The sequence below is a fragment of the Elgaria multicarinata genome, chromosome 6 (assembly GCF_023053635.1).
Source record: "Elgaria multicarinata webbii isolate HBS135686 ecotype San Diego chromosome 6, rElgMul1.1.pri, whole genome shotgun sequence".
Classification (NCBI taxonomy): domain Eukaryota; kingdom Metazoa; phylum Chordata; class Lepidosauria; order Squamata; family Anguidae; genus Elgaria; species Elgaria multicarinata.
The window spans coordinates 55,979,935-56,001,098 of record NC_086176.1 but is presented as its reverse complement, the minus strand read 5'-3'; the positions used below and the strand labels follow the sequence as shown (position 1 = coordinate 56,001,098).

The following is a 21,164-nucleotide window of genomic DNA, read 5'->3' as shown; positions in this document are numbered from 1 at the left end:
TCTATCTCTCTATCTCTCTATCTATCACAAAGCAAGCAAGGAATCTAGCTTAGCCATTTCCCTCACATTATTTTTCATTCTGCATGTCCTTGGAAACAGTGACATGTTTCTCCTGACCGTGTTTCAGCTCCCATGCCTTTATACTAGGGGTGCACAACATCTTTGACACAATGGGCTGCATGCGATGCTTAGGGGTTGGAGGCTGCACACACACATGTATACACACACAGAGAGAAAGATGCACATCTGAGTGATCCTGATTCAAATTACTGTTTCCTCACTAACAGCAGCAGGGAAACATCCATCTGTAACAGGATTTACTGTGGGGAGAGAAATTGGTGTTGATGTTCGAGAGGTGGGTCAGGGCTCTCTCGGGACCATTTTAAGGCCTTCGGGGCATACTGGACCACAGGCTGTGCAGTCCTGTTTTATGCCCTCTGGCAGTGCTGGCAACCTTTTCAGCTCATTGTGCCAGTTTGAGCTAGAGCTAATGTGTCACTTATGGCCTCATTTACTAGTCTTGTGTTTGTCAAGAAAGAGCAAGTTTGGAACTTTGCACTTCTTAGAACTTCATATGCTAAGCTTCTTATGTGGTCATAAAATGTACTAATTGGTTCTCTCACACTGCTATCCTGTTGTTTCTATTTGACTATTCTCCTATTCATCAACATACTTCTTATATTATGACTGTGATTTGATGGTTTTAAATTAATGATTGTTGGTATAGTTTCTATTGGGTCTGTGAACACATAATAAAATGTATGTATGTATGTATGTATGTATGTATGTATGTATGTAACTCTGTGCTCAGGGTGAAAGAGATTTGACGCTCCTGCTTCAATGGTCAGGGGCCAGAATATTTCATGTGCTAGTGGTCTTCAACTGGTCCAGACCCATGACCCACCTCGGATTCCCAACCTGCAGCATGGGACCCACTTTCCCAATTTTACTAACTATGCCTATATATTTGAAATATGTGTATGTTTTAAATATAACTCTTTTAGCCTGTTCGTATAATGAACAAATGACTGTGATTTTATGGTTTAAAATTAATGATTGTTGGTATTGTTTCTATTGGGTCTGTGACCGCATAATAAAAACATCTTTTAAAAAAAATACTTCTTATATTCTTGGCCAGCAATGCCCTGACATTTTTGCTCTTCCCTTCCCCCACCTTTTTTGCAAAGTAACACCTTATTAGTCATTCTTGCACTCAGCTATCCATCTTCAGGGCACGACCACCACCAATAAGTTCGGTATCACCTCGGCAGTGGTGTAGTGGAGCTGGGGATCGAGGGATACAACCCTGGTACCTTTTTATTAGCAGGGTGGCTGACGTCATCTTCCAGCCCCCACAGAACACCTCCATCCCTCTGATGTTAGCGGCAATCCCCACAGTTGCTGGGGACAGGAATTATTTTTTCCAGCAAGACGGTATTATTATTATTATTATTATTATTATTATTATTATTATTATTTTCCCTGTTGTAATGCAAGATAAAAGATCTGCTCCTGGAAGAGATGAAAACTGCTTTGTTGATATGGATTCTGTATTTCTTGTGCTTGTGGACCCTTCTTAGAGACTTGGTTGGGGAGCCAGTCATGATAAGGTCTTCCACTTCAAATTGTACCACTGCTCCTCCGAGTGCTGTTGTTATCTGGGAGGTTTTCACTACTGAAGCTTGCTCCTTCCTTCCTTTTCTAAAAGCTCTTTATTGTGTGCATAGGGATTTTGTGTGTGAGGCTGTAATTCAATTTTCCATTCTTAATTTATTTTCCTTCTGATGTGTAGAAATGCAATATTTAATTAAAAAAAACGTTGCTGGCATGCCTTGGGGTTTAAGACTCTTCTGAACCCGATATCAGATTAGCAGATATGTTCAAACTGAACTAGACTTGAATCTTTCTTTGAGGCAAGTATTCATACCTGTTCAAATGATGTGTATGGCTTATAATGGCATTTAATTACATCTCGTATGTTTTTGACTGAAAACCACACCGTAACTGCTCTTTCTGTAGCCTAAATTAACCAAGCCATCTTTAAGACCATAGATCCTGATGACTCGTCAGAAGAGCAACAAATTACGTCGTTCCTATTGCCTCTGTCTGACTAATCTGGTCAGTCTTGAACTTTCTGGATAGCTTTGTGGTTTATAAAGAATGAGGTGGTAGACAGTTCCACATAATCCATTATTAGTGATCCTGTCACTACTCATAGGACAGAGGTTGGCTGAATCACAGAGCTGAAGGCATGTTTGGAGTTGATGTGCAGAAAATCAGCTGTCTTTCTTTTATGGCGCAACTCTGGGTGGTATTAAAAGACAAAATCCTGAGTCTGTTTGGCAATGAAAACACACACCATTCCAAGTCAAAGGTTTCAGCTAGGTAGCCTCGAGGGACACTCCACCAGGCAGGCATAAAGGAGATGTTGCAACAGCAGCAAACATGACTGGTGGTACTGCAAATCCAGTATCTTCTGCAAATTCATTCTTTCTCTGAAAATATGAACAGTAACCAATGATGCACAGATGATGTTAATTTCTTTAGTATCTGGGGACAGGCCTGCACAACTTGTGATCTACTGAACTGAACACAGACCACCAGCCATGAATAGTGGCCATCGGAGACTTGATAAGCATGTTTTTGCTGCTTGCCTAGGAAAAATGTGTTGCAATATGTAGCTAGTGGTCTACATTCAACTTGGTGGATGAGTCACATGTTGTGCAGGCCTGGTTTTGTACCTGGCTGTTATGTCTAGTCATTAGACATTTTCCTTCATGCCTGGATCATGAATTCTATTATCAGTAATACAGTTTAGCAGCACATCTTACTGACTGAGACACCTACATGGGGAATGGTTGGTTATACAGCATTTTTCTCTCTTTGATCCTTCATACAGCACAGAATTTCCATTAAATGCAGTGTAAATCCACTTACCTATCCTTTTTCACAGATTAGGTGAAAGTATTTATTCTAATCTGGACCAATTCTAGTTCTTTCAGAATTTCCTGAATTGTGCTTGAAACTGAATTCTTCCTTAAGAACAGTTCTGTGTAAATGTCCTGTTGTTCCCTATCAAGACAGCTTTAAAGAATGGAAGGTATCATCTGAATCACTTAACACCTCTAGGATATTCTGTGTGTTCTTTCGCTGTCTGAATTAATCATGCAAGATTATTTTAAAGTGAAAAGCATTTGGAGGCCATTCTGGACTCCACTCAAGTTCCATTCATCTGATTCAAAGATTCTGCCCCTCCCTGCCATGTATCCAACTGCCCTCAAAATGCTGGTGTTAATTTAAGCCACCTGAGGTTTTTCTAGCTCGCATTGAAGGTATTGTAAAATGCTGTATGAATTTTGGGAAATAGATGGCCAGGGCATTCACTGACTCTGCATGACCACAATCACATTGAACCACTGAAATTGCCTTCTAGCATTCTGTTGCATCATCTACTTCCTGAAAATGCGAGGTGTATCTTTTGTGTTAATGGAACACATTTCTAGCCCATCATTCATATTTAAAGCATTATCCAGGAAATTAGATGGAGCTTCGGAAACACTTCCAGTGACTAAGGTAGAGGCTTTTCTACTCTTTACAGCTTCCTATCCCTTCCCATGGCGTCCATTTGCAAATCTCCTGCCCCTTTCTACCAGCCAGTGCCAAAGGCCAGCATCAAGGACAGGCATGGTTGGGCATTTGTCAAGGGCCCACACCCCATCAGGGGCCCAATGATAAGTGTCCCTTGCAGCTGCTCCTTCTCTTCATAGCTGCAACCTTTTACTCACCTGTCTTTCACTCTGGCACAGAAAACAGTCATGGTGAGAAGGAGAGTAGTAAATGCCACTGCCTGCTTACTCACTGGCTCTCTGCCTGTCAAGTAAGCAAGTGGTAGCAATGAGGATGAGGGGCAAGAGCAACTTGTGACAATGGTGGTGGGAAGGGGTGTGTGTGTGTGTGCGCGCTGTCTTGTCCAAGGCAAGGGCCCTCAAAATCCTGGAGCTGGCATTGACCACAACTCTATAACACATGCGTTTTAGCCAACCTTTACCTCTCTGATCACATTAGCAATTAAGGCAAAATATTTAAACTAGTGTGGGTGGCATTAGTTGAGAAAACACTACTCAGGCCTAATCTACACCAAGCAGGATATTGCACTATGAAAGCGGTATATAAAAGGCAGGAGCCACCCTACTGCTTTATAGCGGTAATGAAGTGCACTGACAACTGTTGGGGCCCATTGACACAGACCATATACCATTTTTATATCTCGGTTTCCTGCTTGATGTGGCTCCTGCCTTTTATATACTGCTTTCATAGTGTAATATCCTGCTTGTTGTAGATTAGGCTCCAGAGTTGTTTATATTTAATTAAGTTATTATCAGTGCTGCCAATGCTGAAGCCAGTTTGTATTTCATGGCCAGAAAATGTGGAATATCTGGTTTTCATTCCCCACACAACCATAGTGGTCACTGGGTAGCCTTCAAAAAAAAATCACTGTCTCCTAATATAAACACAAAGAGTTTTTGTGAGGGTATAATCAGACTATACTCGTATTCAGGGGCTGAAATTTTTTTGCTGGCTTTGCTGGGGTGGGTGTTGTTGTCCCTGACCTTGTACTGTCCCTCTGAAATGCAGTACGAGGTCAAGGGAAAATCTCCTGCGCCTCTCTCCAGTTCTTAACTGGAGGGGGATTCTGTCCAATGCGAAAACAAGCACCAACACTGCAAGAGGTTGGAAGCTTGGTTTAGCTCTGTGCCTTCGAGGCACAAAGGCAAGCCAGGCATCTCTATTTGAGCCACATCTCCAAGCAGGTGGAGCCATGCCAGCTTGCTCTGCCCCTGTGCCTGACGAGTGGACTCAGGTCAGAGCACCCATCAGTTGTAGAGTCATGCCCGTGTGCCTTTGTCTCCTTCTCCAGCGCAGAGCGGAGTTTGGAGATGCAAGGTAGCCAGCAAGCACAGAGCCAAAACAAATCCCAGGCATAAACTGAATTTGGGGAAGGGCAGGAGTTCATGATCCTCTCTCCACTGTCGTTCCATGTTTCAGAGCCTGGTTGACCCCTCTCCATGGCGAGAGGGAGGCAAATGAGATGACTGAATCCTGTGTTTATTGTAACTTGACCTAAACCACTGAGCAGGAAAATCCGATACATTATAAATCAAATTGGGTTGTAGGTAAATAGAAGTGGGTTCCTCAAGCATCTGTATTGGGATTGGTGCTTCTTAACTTGTTCAGACATGATCTGGAGTTAGGAGCAAGCAGTGAAACGGCTATGTTTGTGGATGGCACCACATTAATAAGTAGACTGTAATAAGCTCCAAAAGAATCTCTTCAATGAATGAGCAACAAGTGGCAAATGAGGTTAAATGGAAGTAAGTGTAAAATGATGCACGTTGGGACATATATTTTTTAACTTCACACCTGGTATCTGAACTGGAAGTGACTAATCAGGAAAGATCTTGGGGTCGTGGCAGATTGCACAATGAAAACGTCGACTCAGTGTGCAGTAATGGCGAAAAGGGCAAATTCCATACTAGGGATGATTAGAACAGCATTGCAAAAGACAGGTTATTGTAATTCCTTTATACAATTCTGAGATGCAGTCGCATTTGAAACACTGTAAAGTTCTTGTTGCACCATCGCAAATGATAGCGGTTTATAAGGGGACAATAGAATTTTATAAAATTATGCATAGGATGAAGAAAATTGATAGAGAGATCCCCCCTCCCTCTGTCATACTAGAGCTCTGTGTCAATTAAACTGATTGGCAGATTCAGGTCAAATAAAAAAGAAAATAGTTCTTCACACAATGCATAATTAACTTATCGAATTCACTGCCACTCTGACCTGGTTCATACAAGATGACAGTTCATGGATTAAATAACCCATGGGCTGTTGTGCACAAGCAGGAGAGAGCGGATCCGCTGCCTGCAGTGCCACTTCTGCTTTTACTCAGCAACCAACAAGCAGCTCCTTCATAAATTGCTTAGCATGTCATCCAAGCCCAAACGGCCAGGTTGTTTAGGTGCTAAACAACCTAGCAGTTAGCTCTATAAGAAATCATGGTTAGGCCCTAAACAACCAAGTAGTCCAGGTTTGGACATGTCATGCGAACAGCCTGATACTGCTGGCCACTAGTTTAGATGCCTTTAAATGCCTATAGAGGATGGATATATCTACCACAGTTTAGCAATGATGGCTACATGGAACTTCAAGGTTCAGAGGCTGAATGAAAACCTTTCGCTGGGGAGAAACAACAGGACGGGGCTGCTACCTTCAAGCCTTGCTTATGAGTTTCCTGGAGGCATCTGTTGGGCAATGTGGAAACCAGGATGCTGGTCTGATCCAGCAGGGCTCTCATATTCTTATGACTGTTTTGTGTGTGTGTGTGGGGGGGGGGGAAGTAGAATCTATTGTTATCTAATGGGAATATTTTGTTCTGCCTGTGGTGTATTTGACGCTTTAAGGGAAGGGGGAGGGGCAGGGCTAAAGGCATTCATTATGACCTCCTACTTCCAGTTTGTGGTTCAATTTCTTTTTAATTTGCCTGCTTTTAATGATCAATATGGAACAAAATTATCATGCTTTTTAATAAGGAATCAAATGTCCATTATTTTTTAAATATGCTAACTTAAATCCTAATACTCAAACTAGGCAGCACTAAAGCTAGAACTTCCTTACACTGCGATGCCAAAAGTGTGTGTGTGTGTGTGTATATCTATCTATCTATCTATCTATCTATCTATCTATCTATCTATCTCAGCTTCTAATGGAAACAAAATAGTCACCACCGTCCTGCCAAAAGAGTTTGGTGGTAATCAATGGCAGAGTTCAGATGACAGGCTAATCAACGGTTGTTTCCCATTCTGTTCCTATTGACCCCCGCTCCCGGTTGATTAGCGTGTCATCCGAATTCAGCCAATAACTCACCAGTGACTCAGCAAAAGCACCTTGGGTCATAAACGGAGAGTCTCACACTGCACTGTCCACACATTACTGTCTGTCTGTCTGTCTGTCTGACCAGTGCAATTCAGGTTCTACTACAAATGGTACAGACTAGGGATAAAGAGGAGATAAACTACTTGCCTGGTTTTTCACATGGACACATTTGCATGGATGAATGCTGGGAATTTCTCAAAGTAAACTAAGATTTTTGAATTTCTGAGCTAAATGTCCATATTCCATGTAATAAAAGTCTAATGGATTCTGCCCAAATGGTCAGATACTTTAGTCCAAGACATGATGCTATCAGTGACATAAACAATTAAGGAGAAACAAAACAAATAAAAAATACTCTGGCCAGCCTTATTTACGATGGCAATTATCTGCATGGTTCAGTGATTTCTGAGGATACTACCAAACCTCTTCCGCTTTTGCTTATAGAAGTTCAGTTGTCAGCGACTGACACAGTCAAATAAACATTCATTAACTGATATGCAATATTTCTAGGAGCTACATACAAGTCAGCCTGGCTGTATCATTTAACTATTTCTTTTCTGAAGACTACAAGAAAAAGGAATTAGGATTGACAAACAGCGGTATTCCTTTACATACCCAGCACAGATGATGAAAATATTATGTGTACAACTCACTGATCATGTAAACCAGAGTGAGAATTTCGGAGCGGCTCCTCCAGTGTAAATGTTCAGTGATTTTATCCGCTGACATTCAGGTAATTTCTACTAAGGGGGAAGCCCATGAAATAGGAAAAAAATCTACTCATGGAATAATACTAGTCTTTGCCTTTGGAAACCACAAGCCAGAAGCACAATCTACATGATACAAAACCCAGTAGAAATTTCCACAGGTTGCAGTCCATATCTGACACTACTACCAAGCTGGCTTTTACTTCTGGTACTCACTCTTTCAGCAGTGAGGCATTAGGAAATTTCTTTGGTAGGATCAAGCTTGCCCATTTAGCAGACTCCTAACAATCCGCTGTAAAGGTCCATCAGGTCTGACACAATAATCAGGCCATGTTAAGTCTGCCTGCCCGTCGAACCACCTGGAGCAGTGGTTCTGTCTCTTTAACTTCTGCATGATGGTCAGAAATTCAACTTCTGAATCATTTCCCTGAGTTGAGATGTACTGGCAGAACCTTCGCTTGCCATCAGGGCTCATGCTTTGATCCAATTCTCCACACATCCCTTCATTCCAGGTAGGGCTAGAGATGGCCATTGCAGGGAAACCCGGTCCTTTTTAAACCACCAGATTTCCCCAGTGTCCCTGGATCAGCTTGTATTTGCTTTTTCCCAGAATCCGAGAATTTCCCCTGGATTCCCCCCCCCCTTTAAAGTGACATTTATGCAAATTGCAGCTGCAAATTCTATAACTTGTGCAAATTGAGGCTGTAATTTGCATAATTTGTACAAATTGCATCTATAATATGTTTAATTTGTACAAAATTGCAGCTGCAATTTTTGCAATTAAGCATATTATGGCTGCAATTCATGCAAATTACAGCTGAAATTTGCACAAGTTACACAAATTGCAGTTGCAATTTGCGTAAATGTTGCTTTAAGATACCTCCTCCCCAATCTGTGAGCTGGCCTGACTCTGCACCTTGGAGGTAAGTGAATTGAAGCACGGGGTGCTGAGCTACTAATATCTATATGAAACCATTGGGAGCAGTCATCAGGAGATTTCGGGCAAGGTGTCACCAGTATGCTGATGACACCCATCTCTATTTCTCTATAACATCTGAATTGGAAGAGGCCGTGCACATTCTGAACCAGTGCCTGGATACAGTTATGGCTTGGATGAGGGCCAATAAAATGAAGCTGAATCCCGTTAAGACATAGACCTTGTGGGTTGGTGGTTCCCAGGTCCAGGAATTGGGGTGTTTGCATGTTCTGGATGGGGTTGCACTCCATCTGAAGAGCAGGTCCGTAGTTTCGGGGTGCTCATGGATCCATCTCTGTCACTGGAGGCCCAGGTGACCTCGGTGGCCCAGAACACCTATTATCAACTTCGGTTGGTATGCCAGCTACACTTGTTCCTGGATAGGGATAGCCTTGCCATGGTCATTCATGTACTGGTAACCTCATGATTAGACTACTGTAATGTGCTCTATGTGGGGCTACCCATGTGTGTAGTTTGGAAGCTGCAGCTAGTGCAGAACACAGTAGCTAAGGTGCTCACAGGGACACTTAACTCTGCCCACATAAAACCAGTGTTAAAAAAACTGCACTGGCTGCCTGTAAGCTACTGAGCCACATCCAAGGTTATGTTGTTATCCTACAAAGCCAGTGTAGACCAGTGTTCCTCAATCTGGAGCTTGGGAATGCTGGGAGTTGTAGTTCAACACATCTAGAGGGCAACAGGTTGACGAAGGTTGGGATGGACAATATTGAGCTAGATGGATCAATGGTCTGACCAATGGTCTGACTTGGTATAAAAGAGCTTCATCTTGCTGGTCATTCAGGTTGCCAGATCCTGAGAGGGCTCCCATATCTTCAGAGATTCTGAGAAAATAAGGTGTACTCAAAGGTGACTTCCTCCCTTACTACGCTGTACTTTCTATGCAACTCTGAAAGGCACACCATGCAGCTGTTAAAAGGGACATGAACCTTCCTGGGTCAACAGGGGGTGAGGGTGTTCCTATGCTGTGTAATATCTCCGGAAATTAGCCCAACAAGAGTGTCTTTAACACAGTTAGATTACAGCAATGCCTAACATGTGGAGCTGCCCTTGAAGAGTGTTTGGAAACTGCAGCAGGTGCACAATGCGGCTGCCAAACTCTTGACTGCTGGTGTGCGTTGCTTGGACTACATTGCACTAGCCTTTCCACAGCTACACTCCTGGGCAACTTGTTTCTGGGCTCAATTCAAGGTGCTGGTTCTTACCTATAAAACCCTCAATGGCTTGGGGCTGGGATATCTGAAGGATCACCTGTTTCCATATGAACCTATTTGTATCTTATGAGGCCCTGCTCTGTGTCCCACTAACAAATGAGGTTAGGGTGGTTGGTGGGAACAAGAGACAGGGGCTTTTCTGTGGTGGCATTCCTTCTGTAGAACTCCCTAACAAGGGGCATTAGTCTGGCACCCTCACTGCTTGCCTTTCTGTTAGCAGTGAAGGAATTTTTATTTGCCTTTGCTTTCTGTGACTTTTTATGAGTCGATTACTGCTTTTGTTCCTAATTGTGTTGCTCCGCTTTTAAGTTCTGTGAGTTGAAGTATTTTAAAATGTGTATTCTATACTGCCTTGAGAGTCTTAAAAGGAAGTTTATAGATACTTTTACAACAACAACAACATAAACCGTTAGTTGGATATTAGCTCTCTAGAAATTTTGAAGAATTTTATTTACTACTTCTATATCCTGCCTTTCTTCCCAGCAGTTCAAATTCATGCAACATAATTCACCACATCTCTGTTTTATCCTCTTTTCTTGAGGTACATCAAGATAAGAAAGGTGATTGGCTCAAGGTCATCCAGTGATTTTTGTGGCTAAGTGGGGATCTGAATCCAGGTCTGACACGCTGCACTATGCTGGTCCTCAGTCCAACCATTACTCTACTCATGCACTTTTTTCCTGGGAAAGAAAAATGAAAGCACTACTAAAAAAATGCTTTGAACCAAAACTTGGAACAACTGATACTTTGCCTTATCATGTTAGTGGTTTTATGAGCACATGCTTCTTTCAAATGAGTTTGCTTAACACAGGGGTGAGCAGACTCAAGGCTGGTGGGATATACTTTGTCCCCCCTCCCCCAGATCTCTTTGATCCATCAACTGGAGCCAAGTGGCATAGAGGCATAGTGGAAAACACATATACTTAAAATTAAAGATGGGTTTAGGCAGGGTTGATGTCAAAGGTGGGTGTAGTCAGACACCTGCTGAAGGCCTATACCCCTCTGGGAAGCACTGACCAAAAATCTCTTTGCCATTGCAACCTGCTTCTTCACCTGCCTCTTGCAGACAACAGCAGTGGTGCAAAGGTGGGGCAGTAGATGCCTACTTGCTTCCTGGCTCTCTGCCTACCCAGAAAGCAAGTGGTAGCAATGATGAGACGATGAGGAGTAAAAGCAGCTGGTGACAATGGCAGTGAGAAGGTAGATGCACTGAGGGTATGTTGTCCAAGGGTCTTCAAAGACCAGCAGCCAGCACAGGGTATAGGGTAATTGTGAGCATGTGTTCTGCCCAGGATTGTTTCTCCCACCCCCATTACCAGAACTTAGTTCTCAGTCTATTATTTTTTTCTTTTTTTTAACAAATCCACTCCTGATTTCCCCCCAATTTTCTTTGTTTCAGCGCAATCACATAGTTGTTGCTATTATTAAGCAGCTGAACGTCAGAACTCCCATCAATCTACTGTAAGTCACCCAGAGTTTGATCAGTAGATACCGATCTATCTTTTGCTCATCCTTGATTTAACTTTTTCACTATGTCTTCCCCCTCCCCCACTTCTGAAAAATTAAGGCCTCGGTCACTGCACTCGTGGTTAGCCTCCTTTAGTTTATTTTAAACAAAGTGCAAATATTAGGGTGATAACCGGTGCGATTGTTTCCACAGACCACGAACAGCAAGTCTGGCCCAAGACATTTTGCTTCGAGGAGAGGGACAAGATGGCACCTGCTCCATTCCACTGTCTGAACTGGCAGTTCAATTTTATTTCAAGAGTGGCAGCAGGATAGTGCCTTTTACCACAACTGAGGGCAGCAAGCTAGTTTAGCTGGTGCAGGGCAAGTTGTCTTCAAATGGCTGAGGTGGCTGCCAATCTGGCCCTCAGAATCTGCTGCCTGAGGTGGATGCCTCACTTTGCCTAACAGTAGGGCTGGGCTTGATGAAAAGGATTTCATAGAATCAGAGTTGGAAAGGGCCATTTAGGTCATTGAGTCCTTAGTGAGTGCAGGAATACTGTTTAAAGCAGCTCTGACAGATGACTGTCCACTCTTTGCTTGAATACCTCCAGTGACAGAGATTCCCATCACCTCCCTCATTGGTTGGTTTCATTGTCTAACTGTTTAGACAAAATCTGGGTTCCTGTAACTTGCAGTCTAGAATGATAGAAAACAAGTTGCGTCTCTCTTCTATATGACAACCCTTTAGGTACTTGGAAAGTGTTATCATATCACCCCTCCCCGCTTCTCTTCTCAAAGCTAAACATACCCTGTTCCTCCAATCTTTCCTGTGGGATTAAGTTTCTAGTCCCCCTGATAATTTTTCCTGTCCTTCCCTGAATCTTTCTTAGTGTGGTGTTCAGAACTGAACACTGTATTAGAGATGAGGTCTGACCGTGCAAGAGCAGAGTGGAACTATTGCAAGTTCCAGTGATTTAGAAACTATATTTCTATTGATGCAACCCAAAGTTGCATTTGAAAATCCATCCATCTTTCCCACCGTTATTCAACACATACACATAGCTAGAAGGAAGTGGGAAGTAATGAACACCCCAGTAATTAGGGAAGGAGAAGCCACCTTGATGTCTGTCTGCTTCACACTGAATATTGGGAAATTTATATTTCTGCATTCTGTTCCCAGAAAGACCAGCAAGACAGTAGCAGGCCAGGAGCACGTGGATGGAAGCTTCCCATATGTCCAAAGAGGTCTGGCGCAATCTCTGTGTGTGTGTGTGTGAGAGAGAGAGAGGGGGGGGGGAAAGGTCGTGCTTCATCTGGTCTTTCCCAGCTCGGACGCCAAGGTTTGCCTTTCGATTATCATAAAAGGGCGAGCGGTACGTGGGGTGTGCCTAACCAAAACAAAGGCAGCTTCTTCGATCATCCTCTGCGATTTTCTCCGATTGAGCTTTTTGAATCTCCCCGCCCCCTCCCATCCCAGGGCATCCCCTCCCTTTGGAGCGGCTGGCTGGTTGGAGGGCAATAACGCCGCCGTGCGCCGCTCGCTGTTGCATTGCTAGGTTTGCCTCCTCCTCCCTCGAGCAGCCGCCATACTGCGGGGCAACCCAAACTTGGTCTGGCATCAACTCCTCCTCCTGCTGCTCTCGCCGCAGCCGCCCTCCTCTCTGTTCCTATCAGTTGTTGCGCGGCACACAGGGCAAGGCGCCAGCTGAACCTGCTCTTGGAAGGAAGCCCCCACCCCCGAGGAGTTTAAAAGCAAATAAATAAAGAAGTTGGTGCGAGGAGTGAGAGGCAGGTAAGAGCTTCTGCATGTAATACAATGCATGCCGCTGGTTGCAGCCTCCCTCGTTCAGCTTGCTGCAGCGGGGGGAAGGAGGGAGGCGGCGGCGAAGACGCAGTAAGCTCCCTTCTTCTGCAGCCCCCTTTCCATTCATTGAAGGCTCTTGGAAGCGGAGAGGCTTTCCCAGGTTTGCATTTGCAGAAATCCCAATTCGGGGCTGGGGCAACGCGAGGAGACGATTGCGTTTGCACGGCGATGTTGGAATTTGCAGTGAGCTGGTTAGAAGCGGAGGGTGATCTATGGACGGCAGCGGCGGCGGGTGGTAGCTGTTGCAAATGCTGTATGTGTTGGGAATAGGATCGTTGGATCAGAAGAAGAAAATGCCCACCCAAAATAATGCACGGAGGTTCCCCCCCCCAAAAAAGGGGAAAGGGGTGTTTTTTTTCCCAGAATTGGGGCGGTTTGTCCTGTGGTGTTTTCAGCTAGGTTGTAGGGAGTTGTGTGGTCGCTCTACAATCGCTGGCGGGTATAAAGGAAGCCTGGAGTAGTTGCGTGGGTCTGTCCGCCTCTCTTCCAACAAGTCCCGTCCACCCTCACCCCCCGGTGCATTGGTTTGTTGGCGATGAATGTCTGATCTGGGCTTCTTCTCTTACGTTCCGTATGGAGAGATATGAGGTTGCGTTAAGACTACGCAAAACCTTTCCTCTTTTCTAAACAGATATGTCTGGCAGTGTTTGTGGTGAGTGCGGGGTGTGTGTCGCTTCTTAGAGGCTTGATTGCTCTGGAGGTCTTTTTGTGTGTGTTGCATTTCAGTTTTATTTCTGTAGCTGCCGCCTCCCTCCCTTTGCAGTTTCCCAGAAAGAGCTTGTGAAGTGACCCTTGCTTACGGAGTCCATGGTTTCTCCCTTTGCAACCTGTGTTAATACGTTGTTCACCTGCCTAAACCTCCAACACACACACACACACACTCCCACCCACCCACCCCATTTACCCCGCCTCCCTTTTTATAATCTGGACAACACAGCCCCTTTGTGTGCAGGCTGCAGTGGAAGAGGTGGGTTTCTACTGTTGCTCTGTCATGATTTAGGGGGCTGTGTCTGTGTTTCTGAGCCTTACACATGGCTGTCGTTGGACGTTTAAAAGACCTCTCCTGCTTTGCCAGTGAGGCTTTACATAAAGAAGGGAAGGGACTTCTTGCAAGGATTGAGCTGCTGTGGGGGGAAAAAGAAAAGAAAAATGAACGAAAGAGGGGAGAATAATTCACCTGTCAAAAAATTAAATAAATTCAACCCAAAAGGAATGCAAGTTTGTTAATTTAAATTTTACTCCAGTTTATGAAAGTTTGGTTTGCACACACTGTATTAATTTTTATTGTTCATATTTGTGTGTGTGGGAAATGTTACCAATGAGGCAACGTTTCCCAACCTGGTGCCTTCCAAACGTGTTGGAGTACAGCTTCCAAGTGCAGAGAAGGCAACCAAAATGATCAAGGGGCTGGAGCCTCTCCCTTATGAGGGAAAGTTGCAACAGCTGGGATTGTTTAACTTGCAAAAAAGGAGGCTAAAGAGACATGATAGAGGTGTACAAAATTATGCATGGTGTGGAGAATGTGGATAGAGAGACATTTTTCTCCCTCTCTCAAAATACTAGAACCTGGGTTCATCCCATGACACTGGTGGGAGATTCAGGACAGATAAAAGGAAATACTACTTCACATAGTTAAACTATGGAATTCACTACCACAAGATGTGGTGATGGTCACCAACTTGGATGGCTTTAAAAAGGGGTTGGATAAATTCCTGGAGAAGAAGGCTATCAATGGCTACTATTGCAACTGCTTTTGATGCTCCTGACCATCTGTGAAAAGCAATTTCTACTTAAAGATGGCATGATAGCTCAGAGGGAGGGAAGCTCGGAGGATGGCAACAAGGGAGAGGGCCTTTTCAGTGGCGGCCCCCCAATTATGGAATGATCTCCCTGACGAGGCTCACCTGGCGCCAACATCGTTATCTTTTCGGTGCCAGGTTAAGACCTTTCTCTTCTCCCAGGCATTTAACAGCATTTAACAACATGAGCTGAGTTTGTTTGTTTTTAACGGATAAGGATATTGTTGGTTTTATGCTTTTTATGTTTTTAAACTTTGTATATTTGTTTTTAATGTTTACTGTTTTTAACTTTTGTAAACCGCCCAGAGAGCTTCGGCTATGGGGTGGTATATAAATACAATAAATAAATAAATAGTCCTGATGGCTATGTGCTACCTCCAGTATCAGAGGCGGTAAGCCTATATACACCAGTTGGAGGGAAGCATGGTTGCAGGGGTGCTATTGCACCTTGTCCTTGTAGGTTCCTGGTTGACAGCTGATTGGCCACTATGTGAGCGGAGTGCTGGACTAGATGGACCCTAGGTCTGATACAGCCTGTGCTGACTGGACATGATGGAATTGTAGTCTGACACCTCTGGAGGGCACAAATTGGGAAAGGCTCCAATAAGATAATAAAAAATAGCTGGTAGTTAATGGCCTAACCTGACCTATGGGTTTCCTCAGTGGGAAACAATAACATGCTGGATTGTATAAACAAATCAGTGCAGTTTGACAGATTGATGAGTTACCTTTCCAAACCATGTAAGCTATTCCTCTCTCATAGCACTGCTTCCCCAAGGCAATAAGAGTGCGGCACACTTTGTTCAATGGGATCAGGTCATGTTTGGCATAGTAGTAATATCCTCAGGAAGCTGGGATGGGTTGAGGCAAGGAATGCCTTCTGAGTCTGTGTATCTTCAGGTCATAGATACAGTGCTTTGGAATTTGCCATTTTAAACTGAGAGTGGGACCGGGCTACACCTGTTGTAGCCATGTGCCTGTCCTCAATTTGGCTCTGGGTTATTGCCAGTGTAAACATGTAAAAGATATGAGCTGGCTTTCCCCCCCCCCCCCCCCCCCCGCCATCTCTTTGATAAATCTAAAACTGCGAAGCGTTCCCTGGGGTTATTTCAGATCTTCAACTATACTCTGCAAATGTGTAGCATCTTAGCATTTAGACCTTTTAAACTTTCTCCTGTGTTGTTTTTTTAAAAAATCTTTTAATGTCAGTGGGTTTTAAAACAAGCTCTTCGCAGTGGCGCTGAGGTTTCTAAGACAGGAGTGAAATTATATCAGGTGCCTTGGCAAGTCTTCATTGTCTCCAAACTCATAAGTGAAGGGCTTCTCTGCTGTCTCAGCATTATTTAAAAGTGTCATCTGAAGATGTTGGGCAGCTTTCATCTTGAGGTTTTGTGCCCTGCCAATGGGTGTGCTCAAAGCAGAGTAATATTGCACAATATTTTACACCACAATAAAAAGAATGCATGATAAAAGAGTTTTATCATGTGGTTGGTGCTGTAGTGTAAATATTGCTGTGCCATGGGATGGGTGAGAAGGTGAGGAATTTGATTGCATTAATACTGCTGGATGACTGGAGTGTCACAAAACATTGGGTGGAGGGTTCCTTCTTGGAGCCTTATATTCCATTATACAGTCCTCCTCAACCTGTTGCCCTCCAGATATGTTGGGGCTACATCCTACCATAATAAATAGTCCTATTATCACTATGCGATTGGGTGTTATATCTTTCATCAGAGATGGACTTAGGGATACAAGACCTAAGCACTGCCTTGGGTGCTGGGCTTGGGGTGAGTGTGGCCTCCTCATCTTATCAATAGTCCAGTCAGCAGCTGGAAAAATAGTACAAATAGTTCACTTGTAGAGCTGACAACACTGACCAGCATGAGCAGTGTTGTGTTATTGATTTTTTAAACTTGTGCAACATTTACATCACTGCTTGTTCAACAGATGTGTGCATGTGAGTGGTTGTGATCAGATTGGTGCATACAAGTATATTATATTATATGGTAGGGATAGATCATTCATGTGAACTGTGTATTGAAGCTGTGAAATGGGCTACAAGTGCAGTAAAAATGATATCCAAAGTTGAACAAATGGAGGGCGACTCCTTGCCTTGGATGGCTTTGGCCCTCACCCCCTCGTCAATAAAAGCATAAATTGTAACTCAATGGTCTTCCACTTTCCAGGCCTAAGACCTTCAACGCAACATGAAGATTTTAATATTTTGGGCCTATACATTTATCATGCTCTCTCTCTCTTGGGCTATCAGATGCAGAGGACTGGAGGCGTATACCTTTAATAGTTGTGTAGAAGAGAGAATTTTAACTTGATGATGCCTTTTTCAGCTCTGTGTAATATGCTGCAGGTGCCACAATCCCGTCTTCTGTGTAATTGTTAAAAGTAAAGGATCTCTGACTTGTTTGTATCAGGTTTTCTGTCTTTTCTTCTCTTGTTATTATTTTTTTTATTATTATTATTTATTTATATAGCACCATCAATGTACATGGTGCTGATTTCTTATAAAAAATAAATTCCAAGTAAACCAGCAAAACATAGTAGTGATGGCACTGCTGCAGTCCGCATGAGGCCAGGATATGACCTGCTGGTTAGCAGCCTTGTAGATAACCCTACAAAAGTTAATAGCCTGCTGGGGGCTAGCAGAGGATGTACAGAGAGCTCTGTCCTTCCTGCAGCAGCCTGCTGCATTTCTATACTGGGGGCAGAGGAGGGATGGGTTGTTCCATCTCTGCTCTGCCAGCCGGCTCATTTCCTGCATTGAATTCCATGTGCCACCTACATGCAATTCCTACGTTTACCAGCCTAATGTTTAAATGCAAAGCTGTGGTCCCTGTCAACCAATTGAAAATCACCTTTCCCTAATGTGGGATTCTCCTGATGTTTTGGCCTTGAATTCCCATCATCCCAGACAGTTGGCCATGTTGGCTGGGACTTATGGGAATTCTGGATCAAAACATCTGTTGGGACCTATGTGTTAAGTATACTGTGCAACACATCCTTTGTTGCAAGGTTGTATTCTTGTCTTGGGCTTGTAGGCAAACTAAGGTGTTCTGAAACAGCTCCAGTTCCTTTCTTTTACTTTATAAAACCTACTGGAAGTGAATTTCTAGGTTTTTTTTTTTTAAAAAAAAAAATTTAAAAACAAACTGGCTCTAGGTCTGTTAGGCATATAACTTCCAGGAGGTCCATTTCTACAGTTAAATATTTTGCTTCTAAAGGTAAATCTACACACTTCCCCCAAAGATTGGATTACTTCACTTCAGATCCTTGTAGTCTTGCCTGCTGCCTATCTGCATGACAAGTGAGCTTGAGAGTGGACTAAGGAGGATCTCTCCTATTGATGCAATCCAGTTGCAAACTACTTAAGAAATTGTAAACTGCCACATGCAGTTCTCTGTTGCTATTTTCCTTTCTTCATCTTACCTCTGTTAGTTTCATTTGCTATCTTATATGTAGCTCATCTTATATATATAATGTTTTTCCTGTGTGGTGAAACACAAGATGCAGATTGAAAATTCCACTTGATGATGAACTCTAGTGGAATTTTTATTTATTTATTACGTTTTTATACCGCCCAATAGCCGAAGCTCTCTGGGTGGTTCACAAAAATTAAAACCATTAAAACACTTAAGCTGTATAGTTTTACCTGTACTAAAGCAAAATTACTGTTATATTTAAAAGGTTATTGTCTTGCATATTAGGAATTATTTAATCCTAGATATTTTAAGGAAGCAATCCTATGCATGTTTAGACAGAAAGAAAAGCCTACAACTCCCAGCATTCCCCAGGCAGCATGGCTGGCTGGGGAATGCTGGGAGTTGTAGGACATTTTCTCTGTCTAAACATGCATAGGATTGTGCCCTAGGTCAGCCTTGTGCTCTCTGTATTTTGGACTTCAGCTCCCATCACTCCTAGCCAGCACTGGCAATGTTAAGGAATGCTGGGAGTTGTAGTCCAAAATATCTGGAGGTTGCTAGTTTGGAAAAGGCTGTCCTAAGTAATAGTGCCATTTCAAAAGGGAAATGTTCTGCAATTGATTGAAATGCTAGCTGTGTTCAGTTGATCAATCCCCCCTCCCCCCAGTTCTGTTATTTCTGCAATCACAGCTTGGGATCCATTTGCAGCTTGGCCAGCTTGCTGCTTGTTCTTTTGCTGCAGAGCTGATCTTCTGAATGAATCGGCTTTGAGGCATTTTTCAGAATAATTAGGATAGCTTTAATCTAAAAGAGGAATTCAGGAGAGCACATATTGTTCTACGTTCTAAAATCTAAGAAAATGAAACCTTTTTCTGTTTGACAAATAAAACTTGCCCTGTACATTGAAAGAGACCATAATTCGACTGTGTCTTATTTCCTGATAACATTCTTTGCAACACCAAAAGCGTTGAATCTTCTTTAACTATTTCCCCAGAACATTGTATTCCATTCCTTTGTCAGAATTTTCTGTGCTTTCCAGCAATATATGTACTTTGGTACTACAAGTCAGTAAAAGAACCCTCCTCCTCATATCATCATGTTTCAAATAGTACTAGGCCCTTAGATCACAGAGAGAACATTAAAGTAAACTATGTAATTTAGCTGAAAAGGAGGTTAAATAAATAGATCCTCTATGAATAAAGAACAGAAGCCCTCTTCCTTTGTTTGTGCCCCCATTTTCAAGATGCAACATCTAATTTTCTTTCTCTCTCCCCACTGTGTACGTTAGTGAATGCATTGTTATCCAGTAGGCATTGTACACCGTTATCCTCTTAATTAGTGGTTGTTTGTAACTGAGCCAAATCCAGTGTATTTTGAAAGGTGAATAGCAAAAGGCTTTAACCTGTTGATTAACATCTGTATCTTTGCAACAAGGCATAGATGTAATGTTTAAGTTTCACACATATATTAATAGGTACTAATTTGCATGCACTGAGAACTAGGAGCTGACAGCATGATGCTTAGTTGGGGACAGGATATGTTGCTTGGTGCACCTGCAGTTGGTGGCTTCAAACCACACAGCCATCTGCCTTTCCATGTGAATTAGCACAGATGTGATTGCACAGATGCGACTTCTTCTGGAGTCTTCCTGATGATGGGGCAGGAATGTTCTGAAACAAAAGGTATTTGTTTTTTCCAGGTGTACATTCTGTGCTTCTGATTATTAAAAAGCAATACAAAGCGCACTGTAAACTTGCTCTGCAGACCTATCTTTAGACAAACGGGGAAGAGAGAGAGAGGACCTCTCTCGTTTTCTGGATTGCCCAGCCCTGATTAGAAAGACAAAGGCTATGACCAAGATGTGGCAGCAGGCTCCAAAGTTAGGCTGGAGAGAGGGGCAGCAATCAGGAGACTGTTGCAGGCTACTCCCTGTGAAGTCCTTTTTACTACTTCAAGAAAATGTTATTTATTTGTGTATTTAAGAGATTTTTTTGACCTGTATTGCTATATATACTAGTGTAAAGCCCATGTCACCATGGGTGCTAGAAGCCCTGCTCCTTTCCTCCTTTCTTTTACCTTGGTCCCTTCAACACAGAGGGGCTCATGGATAATGCAAATATGGCTCATGCATAGTGAATCCCCCCCCTCCTAAATTTGTGTGTGCCATGGCTCTATCTCCTCCCTCGTGTGCCCAGCTTGGCCGCCTCAGTCCCCTTCCCCCTCCCCCTGGAGGCAGCAGCCTAACTGCGGGGCTGTGCCTGGGGTCTGCCTTCATGCTGCACTCCACACTGGCGGACAGGCTGCCTTACCTGCTTTACGCAGAGGAAATTAATTGCTATTAAAGCTCTAGCTTTGAACTTTTCAAACTTTCAAAATTTTCTGCTTGTCTGCACAGCTCAAGCTTCAGTTTAAAACAAAAATGAGCAAACTCGGGTCTGGTAGACCTCGAGTAATAAACCTTACATTACTATATTCTTATATAAGATTATGCTTTAAACAGGAATACACCAATTTTGTTTTTTGAGTTACATTTTCTGTGTTAACGGAAGCCACAAAAAATATAGCCCACTCGCATTGTGTGTAGATGTATGTTTCTGTCGCAGAAAACCGTCTCTACGCATAGGAGGCAGTAATCTTACTATAGCGAAGCATGTCTTGGTCTTGCTAGTATTTGGATGGATGAATCACGTGCTTTGAGTTCTATGATGGAAGAGAGGTGGAATAAATAAAGGGGTTTGCATAGAGGAACGTGCAGGTTTAAATC

The 21,164-nt window shown here is 43.2% G+C and overlaps 1 protein-coding gene across 2 annotated transcripts in view; it reads left to right on the top strand.

Moving 5' to 3' along the window:
• The first annotated feature begins 12,904 nt into the window (after positions 1-12,904).
• Positions 12,905-21,164, top strand: part of SEMA4D (semaphorin 4D) — a 125,175-nt gene continuing 116,915 nt past the window's right edge. The window contains exon 1 of one of the 2 annotated variants that reach the window (XM_063129446.1): positions 12,905-13,095. The gene's annotated coding sequence lies outside the window, so the exon portion shown is untranslated. The remainder of the gene's footprint in view (positions 13,096-21,164) is intronic. The other variant, XM_063129444.1, reaches the window with a different exon arrangement.